This window comes from Gopherus evgoodei, chromosome 7, assembly GCF_007399415.2.
Source record: "Gopherus evgoodei ecotype Sinaloan lineage chromosome 7, rGopEvg1_v1.p, whole genome shotgun sequence".
NCBI lineage: Eukaryota > Metazoa > Chordata > Testudines > Testudinidae > Gopherus > Gopherus evgoodei.
The window spans coordinates 13907403-13925539 of NC_044328.1; the positions used below are offsets into that span (position 1 = coordinate 13907403).

At 40.2% G+C, this 18137-nt stretch overlaps 1 protein-coding gene across 4 annotated transcripts in view; it reads left to right on the forward strand.

The window, feature by feature from the left end:
- The window catches only part of ATRNL1 (attractin like 1), a 1022247-nt gene that overhangs the window by 425980 nt on the left and 578130 nt on the right, over positions 1-18137 (forward strand). The gene's annotated exons all lie outside the window — the stretch shown is intronic.

Genomic DNA, 18137 nt, shown 5'->3' on the forward strand with positions numbered 1-18137 from the left:
CACTGTGAATGAGCAGTAGAATAAACATTGTTTTGGAGAGAATGAATTTCATTTTTAAAATGCTGTAAGTAGGTTTAAACAGTAGTTAAGATTCTCAGCATTACCTCATCTCCTTTATGCTGGGTACAAGGGCCAGAGTGTCATAAAGGAGGAGTTGTGGATACATCTGAGGGAGCATTCCCTTGGCACAGGAATTGAGAAAGACAGTTGTAAGCTGTTTACTGAGCATCCCCTCAAACCTTGGCATCATGTGGGGTGTGGCTGGGTGTTGGGAAGTGCATGTTGGGACATGGTTGGCAGCAAGAAGGGTATGTTGGGATGAGGGGGCATGTGAGATAGTCCCTGGAGTACCCTAAAATTGGGACAACAGAAATGAAGCTTAAAGTGACCTTGGACTTCCCTGCCCCGGGATGTAAGAATCTCACCTGGTGTATCTAGTCTATTTTATTTATTTATTTATTTGATTGGGGAGGGCCTGGGTTAAATTGTGAATCCCTTACTCGCACTGTTGAGCAGTTACAGGTAGTTGAAAAATTTCTGATGGAACATTTGTATATCAGAAAAATGCTGATTTAACTAAATCAAAATGTTTTGTGGTAATGTATCCATTTTGTTAGAAAGTTTGGGAAATTATTAATACACTTTATTTCAATAAGGTTGAAATATTTAGTTTGTCTTATCAAAACATTTTCTTTTCTCTTGTATATTGTATAAAAGTCAAAATGTTTAAACTTTTATATAAAATAATATAGTCAAAGCAAAACAATATTATAGTCAAAAGTGAAGCATTTTGACCTTATCAAAGGGGAATATTTTGATAAGGTCAGAACAAAATTTTTCAGAATATCTCATTTTATGAAAAAGTCTGAGATGTCCAGCTTGCATTCTGAATCAGGACAAATTGAAATTTCGGAATCTCAGAATTTCCCAGAATTTTGACCAGCTCTATGAATTTTGACCAGCTCTATGAATACTCCTTCACCTGAGTGGTCCTATTTACTCCAGTAGCATTACTTGGATGAGTAGTTTTGCTACAGTGAATAAAGAGTTCACAGCCTGGTCCTCTGGGGGGAAAGCAGGTGAAAGATGTTGCTACATACATTTCACCATAATGATATTGATCAGCAAGTTGTTATTTTTAAGATGGTACCTCACAAGATGTATTCTGTACAAAAATTATTGCAGTAGTGCATAGGGTGTGAATAGAAGGGGTGCATTCGGTCACACACACCTAAATGCAAGGGAAAGAGACTTGAAAAGAAACCATTTTCGCTGAGCCCTAAAATAGCATCGAAGAGCTATACAAAGGCAAGGGACTTTCACCCCAGAACAATTATAACCATATTCCACTAGATTAGTCTCAATACCAGGACAGAGAAGGTTTACATAGAAGTCATTTGTAAAGTAGTAGCCTAGTGCATAATTACACACATAGCACTGCAAACTTGATCTCAGGGCACCTGCAGATTCACTGTTTGGCAGAAGACTATTTCATGCAGGGGTGCCCTAGTTACTTGTTTCTCTTGTTTTTATTCTGATCTGCTTTACTCTGACTTTTGCAGTGCTAGTCACTTGTTACAAGTAAGTGATGGCTCACTCAAAGGAGCAAAAATTGCTGACTTGTCTGTTTCTGCTCTCCATCTATGGGATGTCTCCTGATCTGCTGCACTGTTTGGTGTAGGTATCTGAATTTAATAATGACTTCAGAGGTCATTTAAAACCCTCTATTTGCTAGAGTGTAACTGCTAAATTTTATCTGCAGAGTTGGAGTTTTCTTTCCCCGGGTCAAAAATGTGAGTGATGAGTATTTTCTTAGTTTGTCATATTTGTTGTTTTAGAAGAACAAACTCTATGATAGGAAGTTGGTGAGCATGTCCCCTTTTCCAAGGCTTGCCCTGTTGCCTTGACACATCTAACAGCTTCTGTCCATCACTGCCAGTAGACCCAAAATATATGTTTCAAGATCAGCTGACATTTCACTCCTGGAGAAAGGAAACTGACAAGTAAGGCAATTCTTTTTTCTAAAGAAATATAATGGGACATGGGAGATTGGATTTTCTGGATTAGAAGTGAATGGTAACAAACCACTGGCATGTGAAGTCAATTTGTTCTCTAATTCATAAAGTCTCACTTGGACTATTTTTTACTCAGATGGTTCCCAATGATGGATAACAGTTAGTTTTGTTCCTATTACAAAGATGAGGCTATAGAATGCAAAGAATTAATAAGAACTCGCAGTCTTTTTACCACTTACCCAGTTTAACTGAATTATATATTTATCTTAACACAAAGCTCTTTTCTCACTTATTTTAGTTATTCTCTGTTGCACAAAGAAAAACTACTACTTTGTTTGAAATATTGCAACTTCAAAAAGTATTTAAAAGCCTTGTAATGTTGTCTATCCTATGCCTTCCTGGAGGAATTGCATTTGAATGCCATAAAGAAAAACTGGAAATAGATATTCTGTATACATAGCTACAATCTTTTATTTTATTACAGGTAAGTGAAATTGGCCTATATAAGAAAGTCTTTCTGGTCTAGGCCTTTTTAATGAATTAAGTGAATAGGAGACAAATTCATCTACTAAAAAAAACAAAACAGTTTGTAGGACATAATTATGTGCACTTACAAGAAGACACAAATAAATCTTCCTCTCCCCTTTTATTTAAAAGTCCCAGTTGAAACCATAAATCCTGGTACTTTCAGGTTACCATTAGCTTGAGGGATATAAAGAACTGTCTTGATTATCTAAAACAGAGGTTGCTTGTACTGGAAACATCTTAGAATATAGAGAGGTGAATAGGTAGGTGCTTCCATATTTTAAATTAGGACCAAATTGTTTGTTCAGAGAATCAAAAATAAAACAAAGAGGTGACAAAATTAAATATGGATACAAAAGGTAGAGATCCATAGAGTATGATGGTAATACAGTTAAGAGACTTTTAGATACAGCAGTAACGTACACATGAGTAGGTTATTAGTTTACTGGCTTCAGCGTAGAGAAATACAGATTAAGGAATTAGGGAAAAAACAGTAATATTTAGCCATTATGTAACATCTTCTGTCTGAGACTGAAAGCTCTTCACAGACATTAATTGGTTAAGACTTACAATATGTCTGTGAACTAGGTGTACAGAAACGGTTGTTCACCAAATATACCGTCTGAACAGAATTTTCACACTTGTTTCTTAGCTTCTTGGTGTGATGCTGGTGAAACTCAAGCTTGTAAGCTAGATCTTTGAAGGTGTGAAAGCAAAGTGGAAAGTGAGCCAGGCCCCTTACTGGCTATAGTGTACAATCTCCAGGTTAGTGCTTTTCTCTCAATGACTCAGCCAGTTTATTGCTGACAACATTCGACAAAGAAATCCCAGCAGATTACTGTAGCACTACAGCCAACACTCAGACTCTTCACTAGACACCCAGTACCTCTTTGCCTGTTATCCTGAGTGCTGATAAAAGAGGAATCACCTCCAAGCCCTCCTTGAGGCTCTCCAGGGAAGCTCCAGTAATGAGGTTGGCTTAGCGAGCTGACAAGTGTAAACACACCTGAGTGCCAGGACCCAATGCCAACAATTCATGCTTTGGTGCAGACCCTACTTCACCTCTGGTAAACCCAGTGAGACAGTTTCCCATCCTGCACTATTACAGGTGAGGCTGAGAGCTTCCCCAAGCATTGATTTCTTAATACTATAGGGGCATAAGAATTTGAGTGGTAGTGAGCACCAGCTTATTAGAATCCGTACAAGAGATTGATGCAGAAGACATTTAGAAAGTACCAGTAGATCATCACTGCATTTCTTTCAAAGCTCCGAAATCTAGGCAGTTTGAGATCAAGACCTCTGGATTTTCTCCACTTGCAGTCATGTGTTTGAAGCAGAGGTGTGGTCAATGAGTCTAGGTATCCATACATGCTTATTGATCTGGCCCAGTCACTGTGCATTGCTAAAGGTAGGATCTTTCTGTGCAGTCACAGGACTTTTTCTATTGAAGCCAGTGCTTATACCCAGAGAGTCAGTGTTCTCAGTGTAGTAAACTGCGGTCTTGATGCCAGCACTCTCACTCCCTCTTAAACTCAGGGCTCTCGTGCAGGCAGCGTCAGTGCTTCCCGGAACACTGGTGATACTTCAATTCAAGCTGTATGGGCGGGGAAGCAGAGGATCAGTCTTATGAAGGCTGCTGTTTGGACTCAGAAGAACCAGATGTCTTATCTGTCTGAATCATGTGATGCCAAACACTGTTCTACTACTGAGAAACACTGCGGCATTGACTCCACTGGGGAGAATCCTGCGAGGACCGGCTCCAGCTTTTTTGACGCCCCAAGCGGCAAAGAGAAAAACCACGCCGCTTCATCCTTTGGTGACAATTTGGCGGCCAGTCCTTCCCTCCAAGAGGGACTGAGAGACCTGCCGCTGAATTGCTACCAAAGACCTGGAGGTGCCCTTCCGGTGAGCCACCCCAAGCACCAGCTTGCTGCACTGGTTCCTGGAGCTGGCCCTGGATCCCACCTTCCCGAGGTTTCTACAGGAGCAGTCCAAGAAACTTAATTTAAAGTTAAAAGTAGCCTAGGAATTTGAGAGCCATGACTGAGATATTGGAATGAGGACTCAACATCTAATACAGTTAACAAGACCTTGCACCGTGTATTTTGAACATCTAATAATTGTTTGATAGAGTCACAGAAACTGCTTCAGTCGGGAAGACAGTTTAAGTAAAAAAAAATTCTCTCTGAGGAGGATGTGAGCTACATCTCCCATCTTCACTACAAGGTTTGGGATTAAACACAGCCATGGCTAGAGGAAAGACCAGCCACACTTATGGTATTTAGCCCTAAAATCCTGACTTGTGGCAGTGGGATTCATTTGAATGAAGAAGGGTTTACCACTCTGCAGTTGCAAGTCTTCTCACACGGGTCACCAACCCTTCATTAATCATGGGTCAGGTGGAACTATGGAACAAGGTCACCACACTGGTCAAGATTCTTCCCCAAGAAAATCCTAGGACCTTAAAAAGCTAGTCCATGAGGATGTAAATCTAGTTTTGTTTTCGGTTCTGTCAAATATGGGGAAGATGGTGGTGAGGGTTGTTGCCGTAAGGGGTGATGCTTATGGATCACCTAGGCTGAAGATACCCAGTTTCCACGAGTGAGGAGAGAGGAAATCAGGCTCAAATTGATCCCTTCACTTGGGCCCCACAAAAACATCTTGTCTATTTTCTTCAACTGTCTGGTCCGGCTGAAAGACTCAGAGAGAACTTAACTTGCAAATGCCGCCCAAAGGTGCCACTGTCAAATTAGGGGGCAGAACTCGCTATATATAGGCATTTGAGATATGTAGCATTTTTGTGTAAGGTTCACAAAATGAGTGAAATGGGCCCATATATATCTTTATTCTCCTGGTGCTACAGAAGTTGACCTCAGGACTTCTATTTCACTCTTTCCTGTCAGTCCGTGGGCATATCCAGAAGCCCCTCAGAAATCTGGTATTAGTTCAAGTGGGATGAAATTCACCTCTGTATAGAGGGCCAGTACTACTCACATGCACTTCTTAACTGGGACTTGCTTGGTGCATAGAATTTGTGCTGGTCCTCTGCACAGGGAAGTCATTTCAACAATTATTATTAATCCAAAATATCTTAGAAGCCACTACTGTAAAATTAATCATACCTTATATTGTATGAAGAGTAGAAATAGCATGACAGTGCACCTTTTGTTGCTGGGAAACAGGCAATAAATTCTGACTCTTTACTTACATGTTTGTATTAGGTTATACTCCTTGAAAGGGCACAATACTTGAATGTGTTCAGTGGTCTTGCAACTTTTTTCGGATAGTCAATCAACATATGCATGGAAGCATGCTTATGATAGGACATAGTATAGACCAGGGGTCAGCAACCTTTCAGAAGTGTTGTGCCGAGTCTTCATTTATTCACTCTAATTTAAGGTTTCGCGTGCCAGTAATACATTTAAACATTTTTAGAAAGTCTCTTTCTATAGGTCTGTAATATATAACTAAACTGTAGTTGTATGTAAAGTAAATAAGGTTTTTAAAATGTTGAAGAAGCTTCATTTAAAATTAAATTTCAATGCAGAGCCCCCCAGACCAGTGGCCAGGACCCGGGTAGTGTGAGTGTCACTGATAATCAGATCACGTGCCGCCTTTGGCACGCGTGCCATAGGTTGCCTACCCCTGGTATAGACACAGTACACTGCTTAGTGCAGCTTAATAAAAGATTATATTTAAACCATCAAGTGCCTAGAGACAATATGATAGGTGCTTTCATAAATTAAAACAATGTAGCCCAGTGGGCTAGCTTGCCTTTATTATATTCATTGCTTTGCATTATATTCTGCTTTGCATTATATTCTGCAGTATTGTAAGAAACCTACAGGTCTGTATCCCGTAGGACATCAACTTCAGCAAGTTAGCATAAGGCTTGAGGCCTATGAACTTTGAACAGACAAACTTTGCACAGATAAACAGCCCAATGGAAAATCCCAAGTATTTGGGGAGCTGAAAATAGAGTTTAAGGGGATGTTCTGACTACAGGTACATTATTCAATCACAGAAGTGTGCTGGCAACGAACTGATGTACATAACAGGTACATGAGATACATCTAAGGCTAGCCTGATTGCTTGCCTATATATCTTTTCTTATTTTCTTATGGGTTTGCTTATTTGTTTTATATATTAGGTTTATAGGTTTATATTAGAGTATATTTTGACTGCAACGTGAGGGACCTAAGGCCACATTCTATATTTTGAGCTAGGGCAAAGTTACCATACATATGTTTGGGACCTTTCACCTAGTTAGGTGTGATAAGCTAAAGCATAAGGTCCATATTTGGTTGCGACCTTTAATTCAGAGGATGCTTTGAAATAGGTTGGTACTGGGGGCTTCCTGTGTTCATGCCCTTTTAAACTTAACAGGTACACCATGACTTGAAACTTGGAAAGAACCAAAATAACTGGTTACCACAAAAATAACAAATGTGATACTTAATCACAAAACGAATTGAGAGGGTTAGAGAATAACTGGAAATAGCAGGCCATCAAAGGGTCAATGACAAACCATAGATTTTGTAAGTAATCTGTTTAAAACATTCTTCCATTTGTCCTTGAAAATAGGAGATGTATCTTTGGAAACATGCCAGTATAGTACAGATAATTCATTATTACCACTTAAAGCAAATGATCATAGTCCTATAGCATATATAAAGTATCTAACGTAATTGCTGCTTCAAAGATTTAAGTATACAATATGTTTCAAGTATAACCAAATACTGTAAGTGCATTTGAAAGTAGGTACTATTCAAAACAATATATTGGATTTTTTGAAAAGTACAAAACAATTGCTGTAATAACTAAAGTACTATAATGATAGAATTAATTCAGTGAATAGGGCTTTTGTAATTGAAACCATATTTCTTGACTTATAAAAAGCAATACACATGCTTAATAGAATGTATGAAGAGTATCAAACTACTAGACAGAACTGAACTGGAAGCTAGAGTATGTATTCTTATGAAAAAAAAAATGCTGGTTACTTTAAAAAACTATTTAATTCATTTTTTACAGTGCTGCAAAACTATGCATTTAAGCAGTATCATTCAACTGAAAATAGGCAAAAAAAAAGAAGGAAGTATATCAAAATATTTTGTTTCTGTACAATGCATTGCTTAGCTTGGCTTTATATTACAGGCATTACATCAGTTCTTCATGCATTATGCCAGAACAGCTAAAATGGCTAACTGTAAAATTGCATTGTCATATTTCCTTCAGGAGTGTTGAAGGTCAATTCTATAGCTGTTTGCAGGAGTTAATGGTTCTTAGAGACAAAAATGGATACTTACGTGAGATTAAATTGCAAAACATTAAGTACTAAAAATGCAGTCAAATTCTTTTTTATAATTCACTCTTTTTTCAACATCTCTCCAGGCATTGATATTTAGGTTGCTTTAGACAGACTATGGATATTTTCAAGCTATGTGCACTTTTTTTTTGGTTTAGATATTTATTTTTATTTACATCAAAGTTGTGTTGTGTGACATCCTTGAGATGGGAATCTGGGAAGATCCAGTCAACAACATGCCTGTGGAAGGCAATTTGGTCTGATAGAGAAGCCACTGATTGGGGAGACCTGGGTTCTGTGCCTGCTCTGTGACTGACCTGCTCTGTGACATTAGGAAAGCCACTTCACTTAATGTGTTTCCTCTCTGACTCCTTGTCTGTCTTGCATATTTAGGTTATAAATTATTCAGTTTGATTATCTCTCACTACATGCTTGTGAGAGATGGCTAGCACAATGAGCCTTATAGGTGCTACTGTAACTCAAATAATAATTATCATAAAAGATCTTCATGCTTGGGGAGTGAGGAATCCATAATCAAGGACAGGATAATTTGTCATGTGGAAATGCTAGATTTCATTAAGGATAGTCAGCATGGATTAGTAAAAAGAAGATCATTATCACAAATCTGATGAGAGATTATTTGAAGAAAAAAGAGGAGAATTCCAAGATAAAAAAAAAAAGTATTTTCCATTGATCAGTACAATACATTATGCTTTACTGATATGGAATACAATAAGCTTCGAGTAGTTTCCTGTTAGAAATAATACATTTGCTTTGTCACAGAATTATTTTTCATGATTAAATTTTTGAAGGAATTCTGTACAATTAAATACCTCTTCATTTCATGATAGAAGTTATTATTTGTGTAGTTTTATAGGTAAACACCGAACAGTTCAGTACAGAGTATTATCAAACAAATAGCAGGTTCCTAGATGTAAAGTGCTTACTTTTAGGGTCATAGACGGAAACAACAGATAATAAAAACAGTACAATACAAAAACATGCTTTTGAATAGGCATTGTAGTCAGAATATTTCAAAGTTGTGAACATTTAAATCATTACGTGACTCCTAAAGAGGGCAACCTTATATATGAATCCTGAAACTTTCAAGACTGTTCAGATTTAAGAAGGTTTTTATTCTATATTTTTTTCTATGAAGCGTTAAGTCTCATAGATTCAGATCAAGGAATTTACAATCTGTGTAAACTGAATAGTCCAGAATTTTTTCCTTTTTGTTTTATAAAACTAAGGACATTTGTGATCCGATATAAAATATAGTATTTTCTGAATACTGCGTAACTTGTAATAATCCAATTCTATCATTGAAACGTCTAAGGGACAGAACAATCAAAATGTCCTGTTATCTCACAATAACTTGAATCATATAATTATACCTGTTACACAATATATAGTCTTGCTACTGTAATAGGCAATGTTGAACAATCTTAATGACAGGGAAAGAAAAGCAGATTCTTTAAAATGCTCCATTTTAAAAAGAAAATAAATAGATCATTGTGCCTTCACTCTTCTTTTAAAAGTTACCAACTTAAAGACATTCCCAAAAACTGGATGTAATTGTATATGCCTATGTTCAAGCTATGAGACTACTGTGAAAAAGCAAGTTACTTAAAGTGCTTTGCAATCTTTGGATGAAAGTACAATAGTAAAAAGTACTATTGTTGCCTGTAATCATTCCCAGATTGATGTATTGAGGGGAGCCCTCCATGGCTCCAGTATCTGTATTAGGGAACTAGAAGAGATTGTAGACAGGGGTTGGGGGTGGAGGCTGGAAAAACACCTGTTGAGTTTATGCAGAAAAGTTAACACAGTCTGGTGGTATATTTTCTGTAGAGCTTCCCTCTCCCATAGATCTAATGCTACCATGGAGCCAGGAGGAGAGGCCATAGCAGAGCCAGAAGATTGCAGATCTGAGGGCAAGATGTTTTCTTCAGTGGTTGAGGTGGATGGGGAAACATTTCTTCTGCTGAAATGGTTAGTGTGGAATGATCTTTGTGGAGATTTCATTCAATGAAATCCACCCACAGGCTTTTCAGTGAGAGCAGAGAATTTTTATTATAAGCATGTCTGTAACAACACCTAAAATCAATGTGCAATCAATATGCAAACAGGTAGAAGATAATAAGGTGAGAAGTAACAGTCATCATGGATTTGTCAAGAACAAATCATGTCAAACCAACTAATAGCTTTCTTTGACAGGGTACAAGCCTTGTGGATGGGAGGAAGCGGTAGATATGGTATATCTTGATTATAGTAAGGCTTTTGATACCATCTTGCATGGATGACTTATAAACAAACTAGAGAAATGCAACCTAGATGGAGCTACTATAAGGTTGAAAACCATTCCCGGAGAGTAGTTATCAGTGGTTCACAGTCATGCTGGAAGGGCATCTTGAGTGCGGTCCCTCAGGGACCGGTTCTGGGTACTGTTCTGTTTAATATCTCCCATCAGTGATTTAGAGAGAGTACACTTATAATATTTGTGGACAAAACCAAGCTGGGAGGGTTGCATGTGCTTGGAGGATAGGGTTAAAATTCAAAATGATCTGGACAAACTGGAGAAATGATCTGAAGTAAAAAAAGTCAACAAGGAAAAATGCAGAGTAGGAAGGAACAATCAGTTGCACGCATACAAAATGGGAAATTACTGCCTAGGAAGCAGTACTGCAAAAATGGATCTGTGGGCCCTAGTGGTTCACAAGCTAAATATGAGTCAACAGTGTAATACTGTTGCCCAAAAAGCAACCATCATTCTGGGATGTATTAAAAGGAATTTTGTAAGCAAGACACAAAAATAGTTCTTCCACTCTACTCCCTGATGATTAGGTCTCAGCTGGAGTATGCATCCAGTTCTGGTGCCATGTTTCAGGAAAGATGTAGACAAATTGGAGCAAGTCCAGAGAAAAGCAACAAAAATGATTAAAGGTCTAGAAAACATGACCTATGTGGGAAGATTGAAAAAATTGGGTTTGTTTAGTTTAGAGAAGAGAAGACTGACAGGGGACATGGTAACAGTTTTCAAGTATATAAAAAAGTTGTTTCAAGGAGGAAGGAGGAAAAAATGTTCTTATTAACCTCTGAGGATAGGACAAGAAGTAATGGTCTTAAACTGCAGCAAGGGTGGTTTAGGTTGGACATTAGGAAAAACTTCCTAACTGTCAAGGTGGTTAAGCACTGGAATAAATTGCCTCGGGAGGTTGTGGAATCTCCATCATTGGAGATTTTTAAAAACAGATAAGACAACCCACTGTCAGGGATGGTCTAGATAATACTCTTGCCATGAATCCAGGGGTCTGAACTAGATGATCTCTTGAGGTTCTTTCCAGTCCTATGATTCTATGATTCTATTGTTAAGATTGCCTGACACTTCCCATGATAAAGGCCCTGTTTCCGGTTGCTTATAATTTTGTCAGACTTTAAGTGAGATAAATTTTCTATGCCAGATTTCAGCCTCCAGCTGAATTTTTTGGGAAAATTTGATCCAAAATTGTTCAGCCATTTCCAAAAATGAAGCCGAAGAAAAATACATCGGTGTACCTGTGTTAAAAAATTAAGACATTTCTTTTGAATATCTTCATGTTTTGGAGCAAAAACTTATCTGACAGAGCATGGACTTTGTGTCAGGGATATGCCTTATGCCATCCCCATAAAAATCTGCAAAGATTTGGCCACAACAGTTTTAGAAAAATTATATTTCTCTCATGCTCAGTGGAAACTCCTTTGATGTTTCGCCACTAAACTCTTGAAGATTCTATCCAAACTGAGCATTCTTGAGCCTCTCACAGCTCTAGTTGTGCACTAGACTGCACTTGAGCCTTCCACAGAGAGCAACTGAGATTGCCCCATTCTCTCTCACATCCTACCCAAGTGAGTGAGCATGCTCCAACACAGAGCACTAGGGGTTAAGCTGGACTTTGCCTGGAATGCCTGTTTACAGCTTCTCCAGGCCGAAAAAGGGCCAAGTACTGGAGCTCTGAGGAGGGAATCTGTTACTCTCACACTCTCTGTGACCCTGCTCCTGGCACAGAGGCTGTGTAGAGGAGGAAGTTGTATGATTTGAATGCAGAGTGGACAAAAGCCAGAGACAGAGAAGGGAAAGGAGTAGATAGGGATAAGTAGTCTGGTGTGATGGAGACTGGATGTGAGGAGAAAAACTGTGACTGGGAGCTGGGGGAGTCTACCACTGATTAAGTAAGGAGACTGGGACCATGAACTGGGTACAGAGAGGAGGCGGAAACTTGATAGGCAAAGACACCGGGATGGGACTTGGGGAGGGAAAAGGAAGGAGGAATCTGAGAATCAGTTGACTAGCAATGAAAGCAGATGATGATGTGTGGGAAGGGTGCAGACTGTCAGGACAAGGAGACTGGGACTACCATGAGGGGGAATGGAGTTGGAAGGAAGGGGAAACATGTGACAAGGAGGTGAGATTTGGGGAAATACCTGGGATTAGCTCTGCAGAGACTGCACCAAGAAACCAAATAAGGGGAGACTGGGATAAGGAGCTGGGGAGGGAGTGGAGGGAGAGAGACTAGGTGAGTAGCTGTGGGTCTAGGAGTGTCAGAGCAAGGAGACTGGGACTGGATGTGGACAAGCAGAGTGACTGAAAGTTGGAGGGAGGTGGGTAGTGGGACTCAGTGAGCTCAGAAAGGGAGACTAGGACTGAGTGAGCAGAGAGAGATTGGGACTAGGAAGAGAAGCTTGAGTAACAGAGACCGGGACTGTGTCGACAAGGTGCCAGGAGTAAGAAAGAAATAGGACAGGGACAGGAGATGGTACAGAAGGGATTGAGCTTGGGGAAATAGGTAGAAGAATCTGTGCCCACTAGAGCACAGTTCCCTCCAGAGTCTGGAATGAAACCCATGATTCCTGAATCTCACCATTCCCCCTGCTCTCAGCAATTCACTGAAACCAACTGGCAAGCCGTGTCTCTCATCCTCTTCCAGTGCTAGTCCATATAGAGGATGACACCCTACTATTGCTATCAGTTACTATGTTACATCAAGTGTTACATTAAGTCTATGTAGCAGGTCTGATTAACCTTTTGGGTGTCAGTGTGATGCCACATGAAGAAATTTTTTCAACAAATGAGGAAACGGTTCTATAGACAACAGTCTCTTTCATGGCACATCCCAGATTCATTGCCTGAGCAGGTCCAGCCTGGTCACTGATTGAAGCAGGGGTCTTGTGGAAAATATATCTGATCAGGCCTGCCGACAGCAATTCCGGGCCTCAGGGCAGAACAGTCAGTGGGTCCCTGCTGGTGCCCAGCGAGCTGCCGGCACGGCCAGGGTTTCCACATGCCAGCCCAGCTGCCTTTGCTGCCGCCGGTACCACCCCGTACGCGCTTAGGAGCATAGGCTCCAAATTCCAGATTTCCCAGGGAGTGCTCGACATCCCCCCCAATCTATCCTAGGCCCTTCCCCCAATGCCCCACCCCCACCCCACCTTTTCCCACCCCTGTTCTGCCCCCTTTCCTGAGGGTGCCCCATATACAACTGGGGCTTGATCTAAAGGGCAGATCATGTGTTGTTCCCCCACCCCATGCCCAGCCCAGGGCCACTGTGCTCTCCCTTCCCCATGTTACCTGCAAGGGGAGGGCACTTTGTCCTCCCACTGCACCTTCCCCCTCCCCCCCAGCCCATTCTACCACTCTCCCTGGTGGGCAGGACCCCAGCCAGGGAGCAGGAGGGAGCTGCTTTTAATGCTGGCCCCTCCGGGTCGCTCTTCTGCAGCCCTGCCCAGCAGCTGCCTGAACTATGGTTTCCCCAGGAATTGAAATTTGTGGGGGTGTCAGGGCCAATGAGATATATAAAAGAGATATGAATAAAGTAAATGTTTTGTTAGGATAATACAAATTTAACATAAGGCTAATGCAGGTTGCACCAAAACACCTAACAGGTCTAGATTTCTAAAAAAAAAAAATAATTAAAAAAAATATATATTTAATTTAAATTGACTTTTGAAAAGTAAGCTATCATGGGATAAGAGGGAAGTTCTCTCATGGATCAGTAACTGGTTAAAGATGGGAAACGAAGGGTAGGAATAAATGATCAGTTTTCAGAATGTCGAGAGATAAATAATGATATCCCTAAGGCGTTGGTATTGGGACCATTACTGTTCAACATATTCAGAAATGATCTGGAAAAATGGGTAAACAGTGAGGTGGCAAAATTTGCAGATGATACAAAACTATTCAAGATAGTTAAGTCCCAGGCAGACTACGAAGAGTTACAAAGGGATCTCGCAAAACTGGGTGACTGGGCAACAAAATGGCAGATGAAATTCAGTGTTAATAAATGCAAAGTAATGCACATTGGAAAACAATCTCAACTATACATACAAAATGATGGAGTCTGAATTAGCTGTTAACACTCAAGAAAGAGATCTAGGAGTCATTGTGAATAGTTCTCTGAAAACATCCACTCAATGTGCAGCAGCAGTCAAAAAAGCAAACAGAATGTTGGGAATCATTAAGAAAGGGATAGATAATAAGACAGAAAATATCATATTGCCTCTGTCATAAACAGATAGTTAAGGGTTAATGTTTCTCTTACTTGTAAAGGGTTAACAAACAGGGACCCCAAACACCTGACCAGAGGACCAATCAGAAGACAAGCTACTTTCAAATCTCTCGGGGAGGGAAGCCTTTGTTTGTGGGTTTTGGGTTTGGCTTTGTTCTCTCTGAGTCCTGGACGGGTCTAGAGGTGTAACCAGGTTTCTGCCAATCTCCCTGCTACAGTCTCTTATCTGTTCAGAATTGTAAGTAGAAAAGGCGGTCATAGGCTTTTAATTTGTTTTCTTTTTCATTTGCATATGTGTACTTGCTGGAAAAAAAAGAAAGAAAAATGTAACAGGTTTATCTCTGCACTTTAGATGGTAAAAAGTTACAGGGTCTTTCAACTTATAAACAATAGAAAGAAACTTTCTCCAGCAGAAACACAATTTAAGCTACTTCCAGCAAGTACACATATGCAAATGAAAAAGAAAACAAATTAAAAGCCTATGACCGCCTTTTCTACTTACAGTTCTGAACAGATAAGAGACTGTAGCAGGGAGATTGGCAGAAACCTGGTTACACCTCTAGACCCGTCCAGGACTGGGAGAGAACAAAGCCAAACCCCAAACCCACAAACAAAGGCTTCCCTCCCAGAGAGATTTGAAAGTAGCTTGTGTTCGATTGGTCCTCTGGTCAGGTGTTTGGGGTCGCTGTTTGTTAACCCTTTACAGGTAAGAGAAACATTAACCTTTAACTATCTGTTTATGATAGCCTCTACATAAATCCATGGTACGTGCACACCTTGAATATTGTGTGCAGATCTGGTCACCCCATCCCAAAAGAGAGATAATGGAAATGGAAAAGGTACAGAGATGAGCAACTAAAATGATTAGGAGTTTGAAACAGGAGGAGAAATTAAAATGACTGGGAATTTTCAGCTTAGAAAAGAGACATCTAAGGGGGGATATGATAGAGGTCTATAAAATCTTAACTGGTGTGAAGAAAGTGAATAAGGAAATGTTATTTAATCCTTCACATAACACAAGAACTAGCAGTCACCCAATGACATTAATAGGCAGCAAGTTTAAAATAAAACAAACGGAAGTACTTTTTCACACAACATAAAGTCAACTCGTGGAACTCTTTGCCAGGGGATGCTGTAAAGTCTAAAACTATAACAGAATTTAAAAAAGAACTAGATAAATTCCTGGAGAATAGGTCCATCAGTGGGTATTAGCCAGGATGGGGAGGGATGCAACACCATGCTCTGAGTGTCCCTAGCCTGTTTGCCAGAAGCTGGGAATGGGAAACGGGATGGATCACTTGATGATTATCTGTTCTGTTTATTCCCTCTGAAGCACTTGGCCTTGCCTACTGTCAGAAGACAGGATACTGGGCTATATGGACCATTGGTCTGACCCAGTATGACCATTCTTATGTAAAATTAATTATAATAATAATAAAAATGTTTAGTACAGAAACCCCCCAACATAATGACCTCTCAAGATAGCAACAATGTGAGATAACAACCTTGGCAAATAATGCATTTTAAAAATCTTGGCCTACTAGGAAACATTTATATAAGTTTCCATTCCCAGTCACAAATCTAGCATTCTGGAGCAAAGTCATTAAAATATAGTCCAACAAACAAATGTTTATTTAACATGCCCCTCAATTTTCCCTCCACCGCACTCCACTCACCCGTGTTGTCCTTGGTCAGTGGAGACTCAGAGTTCAGAAGTGCTTTCACGTGAGGTGGGGAGCAAGCAGGCACTTTGCTCGTTCCTCCTCACTGTTTGCTCTGGCCACTCCTGTTTGTTGTGCCACCGTTCACTCCACCACTCTGTTGCCAATGGCCCTGTTCAGTCACCTTCTGCTGCAACCTGCCACTGTGACCTCTGCGAGTTGGTCTCTTGAGATTCCACCCAGCTCTCAGTGATTTCAGCTGAGCTCTCAGTGGGGGAACCGCATTGCTAGTGCAGTCTGGGGTGTCTCTTCCACAGAAACACTGTCCCCACAGCAGGACTAAGCACTTAGACCTTATTAGCGGTGATTTCAGCTGCAGTGGTCACATAACAGAACAGAAGACTATCTATGGAGCCTAATCAACTCTGTCTCTAAACAGTGGAGAGGGACAGGTCCCCACCCTCTCTCTTGATGCCCTCAGTCAGCACAGGCGAAGTACAGTTCTACTGCCCTTTACTCATATAGTAAGAACAACATTTCATACCCGCTTGCCCCCCACATTCAAGTGATTTGTAACCCAACTCCAGCCAAAATCTATCACTTGGGAAACACAGCTCTGTTTGCTGGATATCTAGGTAGATGACGTGTGAATGTAAATACAATCTAGTCCTGAAGCCTTTTCCCCAACCCTAGCTTATCACTAGCTGTCAGGGAGATCTCATTTAGACTTTGCTTACAAATCATCATTTGAAATTATTAGGCTGGCCAACATCACTGAAATGAATGCACTGACATTGTCATAAAAAACAAGAGCTGTATAAGGAAGCTAGTCTATGGTCATACTTTTCAAATATATTATACTTTTTGAGATGCATGTGTTTTATCATACACTGTATATGCTTTTAAAGTGTGTATTAATGTTTCAGTTTCAATTGAAATTTCCAAACAGTCACTAAATTGGCATGTAACTAGTTCACAAAACTGGGAGAGGGTGTTGGGGAAGTTCAGGGAGGGTGTAGGGAAATCACTGTGCCTGAGAGAGCCTGGCTGGGGAGGAGGCAGATTCAGCTCCCCACCCAGCTTGGCTGTCGGGGACCATAGCACCCGAACCTGGCCAGGGAGCGGAAACCATCTCCCCAACCAGGTTCTCTCTTGCATCCTGGTCTCTGAGCCATGCGTCTCCCAGGCCCACCCCACCTCTTCCCACCCCCCACTTCTCTTCCTCCTCCCAGCGCCTCCAACATGCCGCCAAACAGCTGACAGCAGCAGCAAGTGGGAGGCACTGGCGGGGACGGAAACAAGCTGATCGGTGGGGCCCAGTATTGGCGGGGGGGTCCTATATCTGATTGTGTAATCAAAGATTGTATCATAATGAATACACAAGGGGGCTGAATCAAGGTTGCACAATCAACCTTAATTCTGACATTTCCTAACTTCTGAGTGCTTGACTTTGCGACACAATTAATTTTTTAACATTTGTTTTGTGTTATATAATATATGTGCACTTAATAAGTGCTGAGCTTACTGAGTAGATGAACAAAAAATAACTTTGGAATGCTGTGTCTAGCATAATGCTTTTACTGGAGTGCTAATTTTAGGAAGTTTTTAGCTGTATAGAATGAGATATTTGCGATTAAACTGTAATTTGCAACAGCTCTTTCAAGGTGATGGGTGCTATTCTCTTCTCCTTTTGTACACAAAGCTGTTTGGAAAATATAAATGACAAACAAACAAAACTGTGAAAAGCTGTGTTATTTTCATGGGACAATCAAGTTATGTTGTAAATGCCATCGATGCTTATTTTCTTCTATGGTGTTGTAACAAAGACTCAGTGGTATTTTTCCCCATTTTTGAATAAAATGAGCACAATAACAACCAAATATTACGTTGGAGAACTATTAAGGAGATCAGCAGCAAAACAGACTTGAGAAAATTAAAACTTAAATTGTTTTTCTCATAGGAGTTAAGCTGTTATAATTAGAGTATACTCCAAATTCAACAAATTGCTAGATGATATGATATCCAAGTTAAGCAGTTTTTCAATATTGCTCATAAATAAAATAAATCTAATGCAACATTCTCTTGC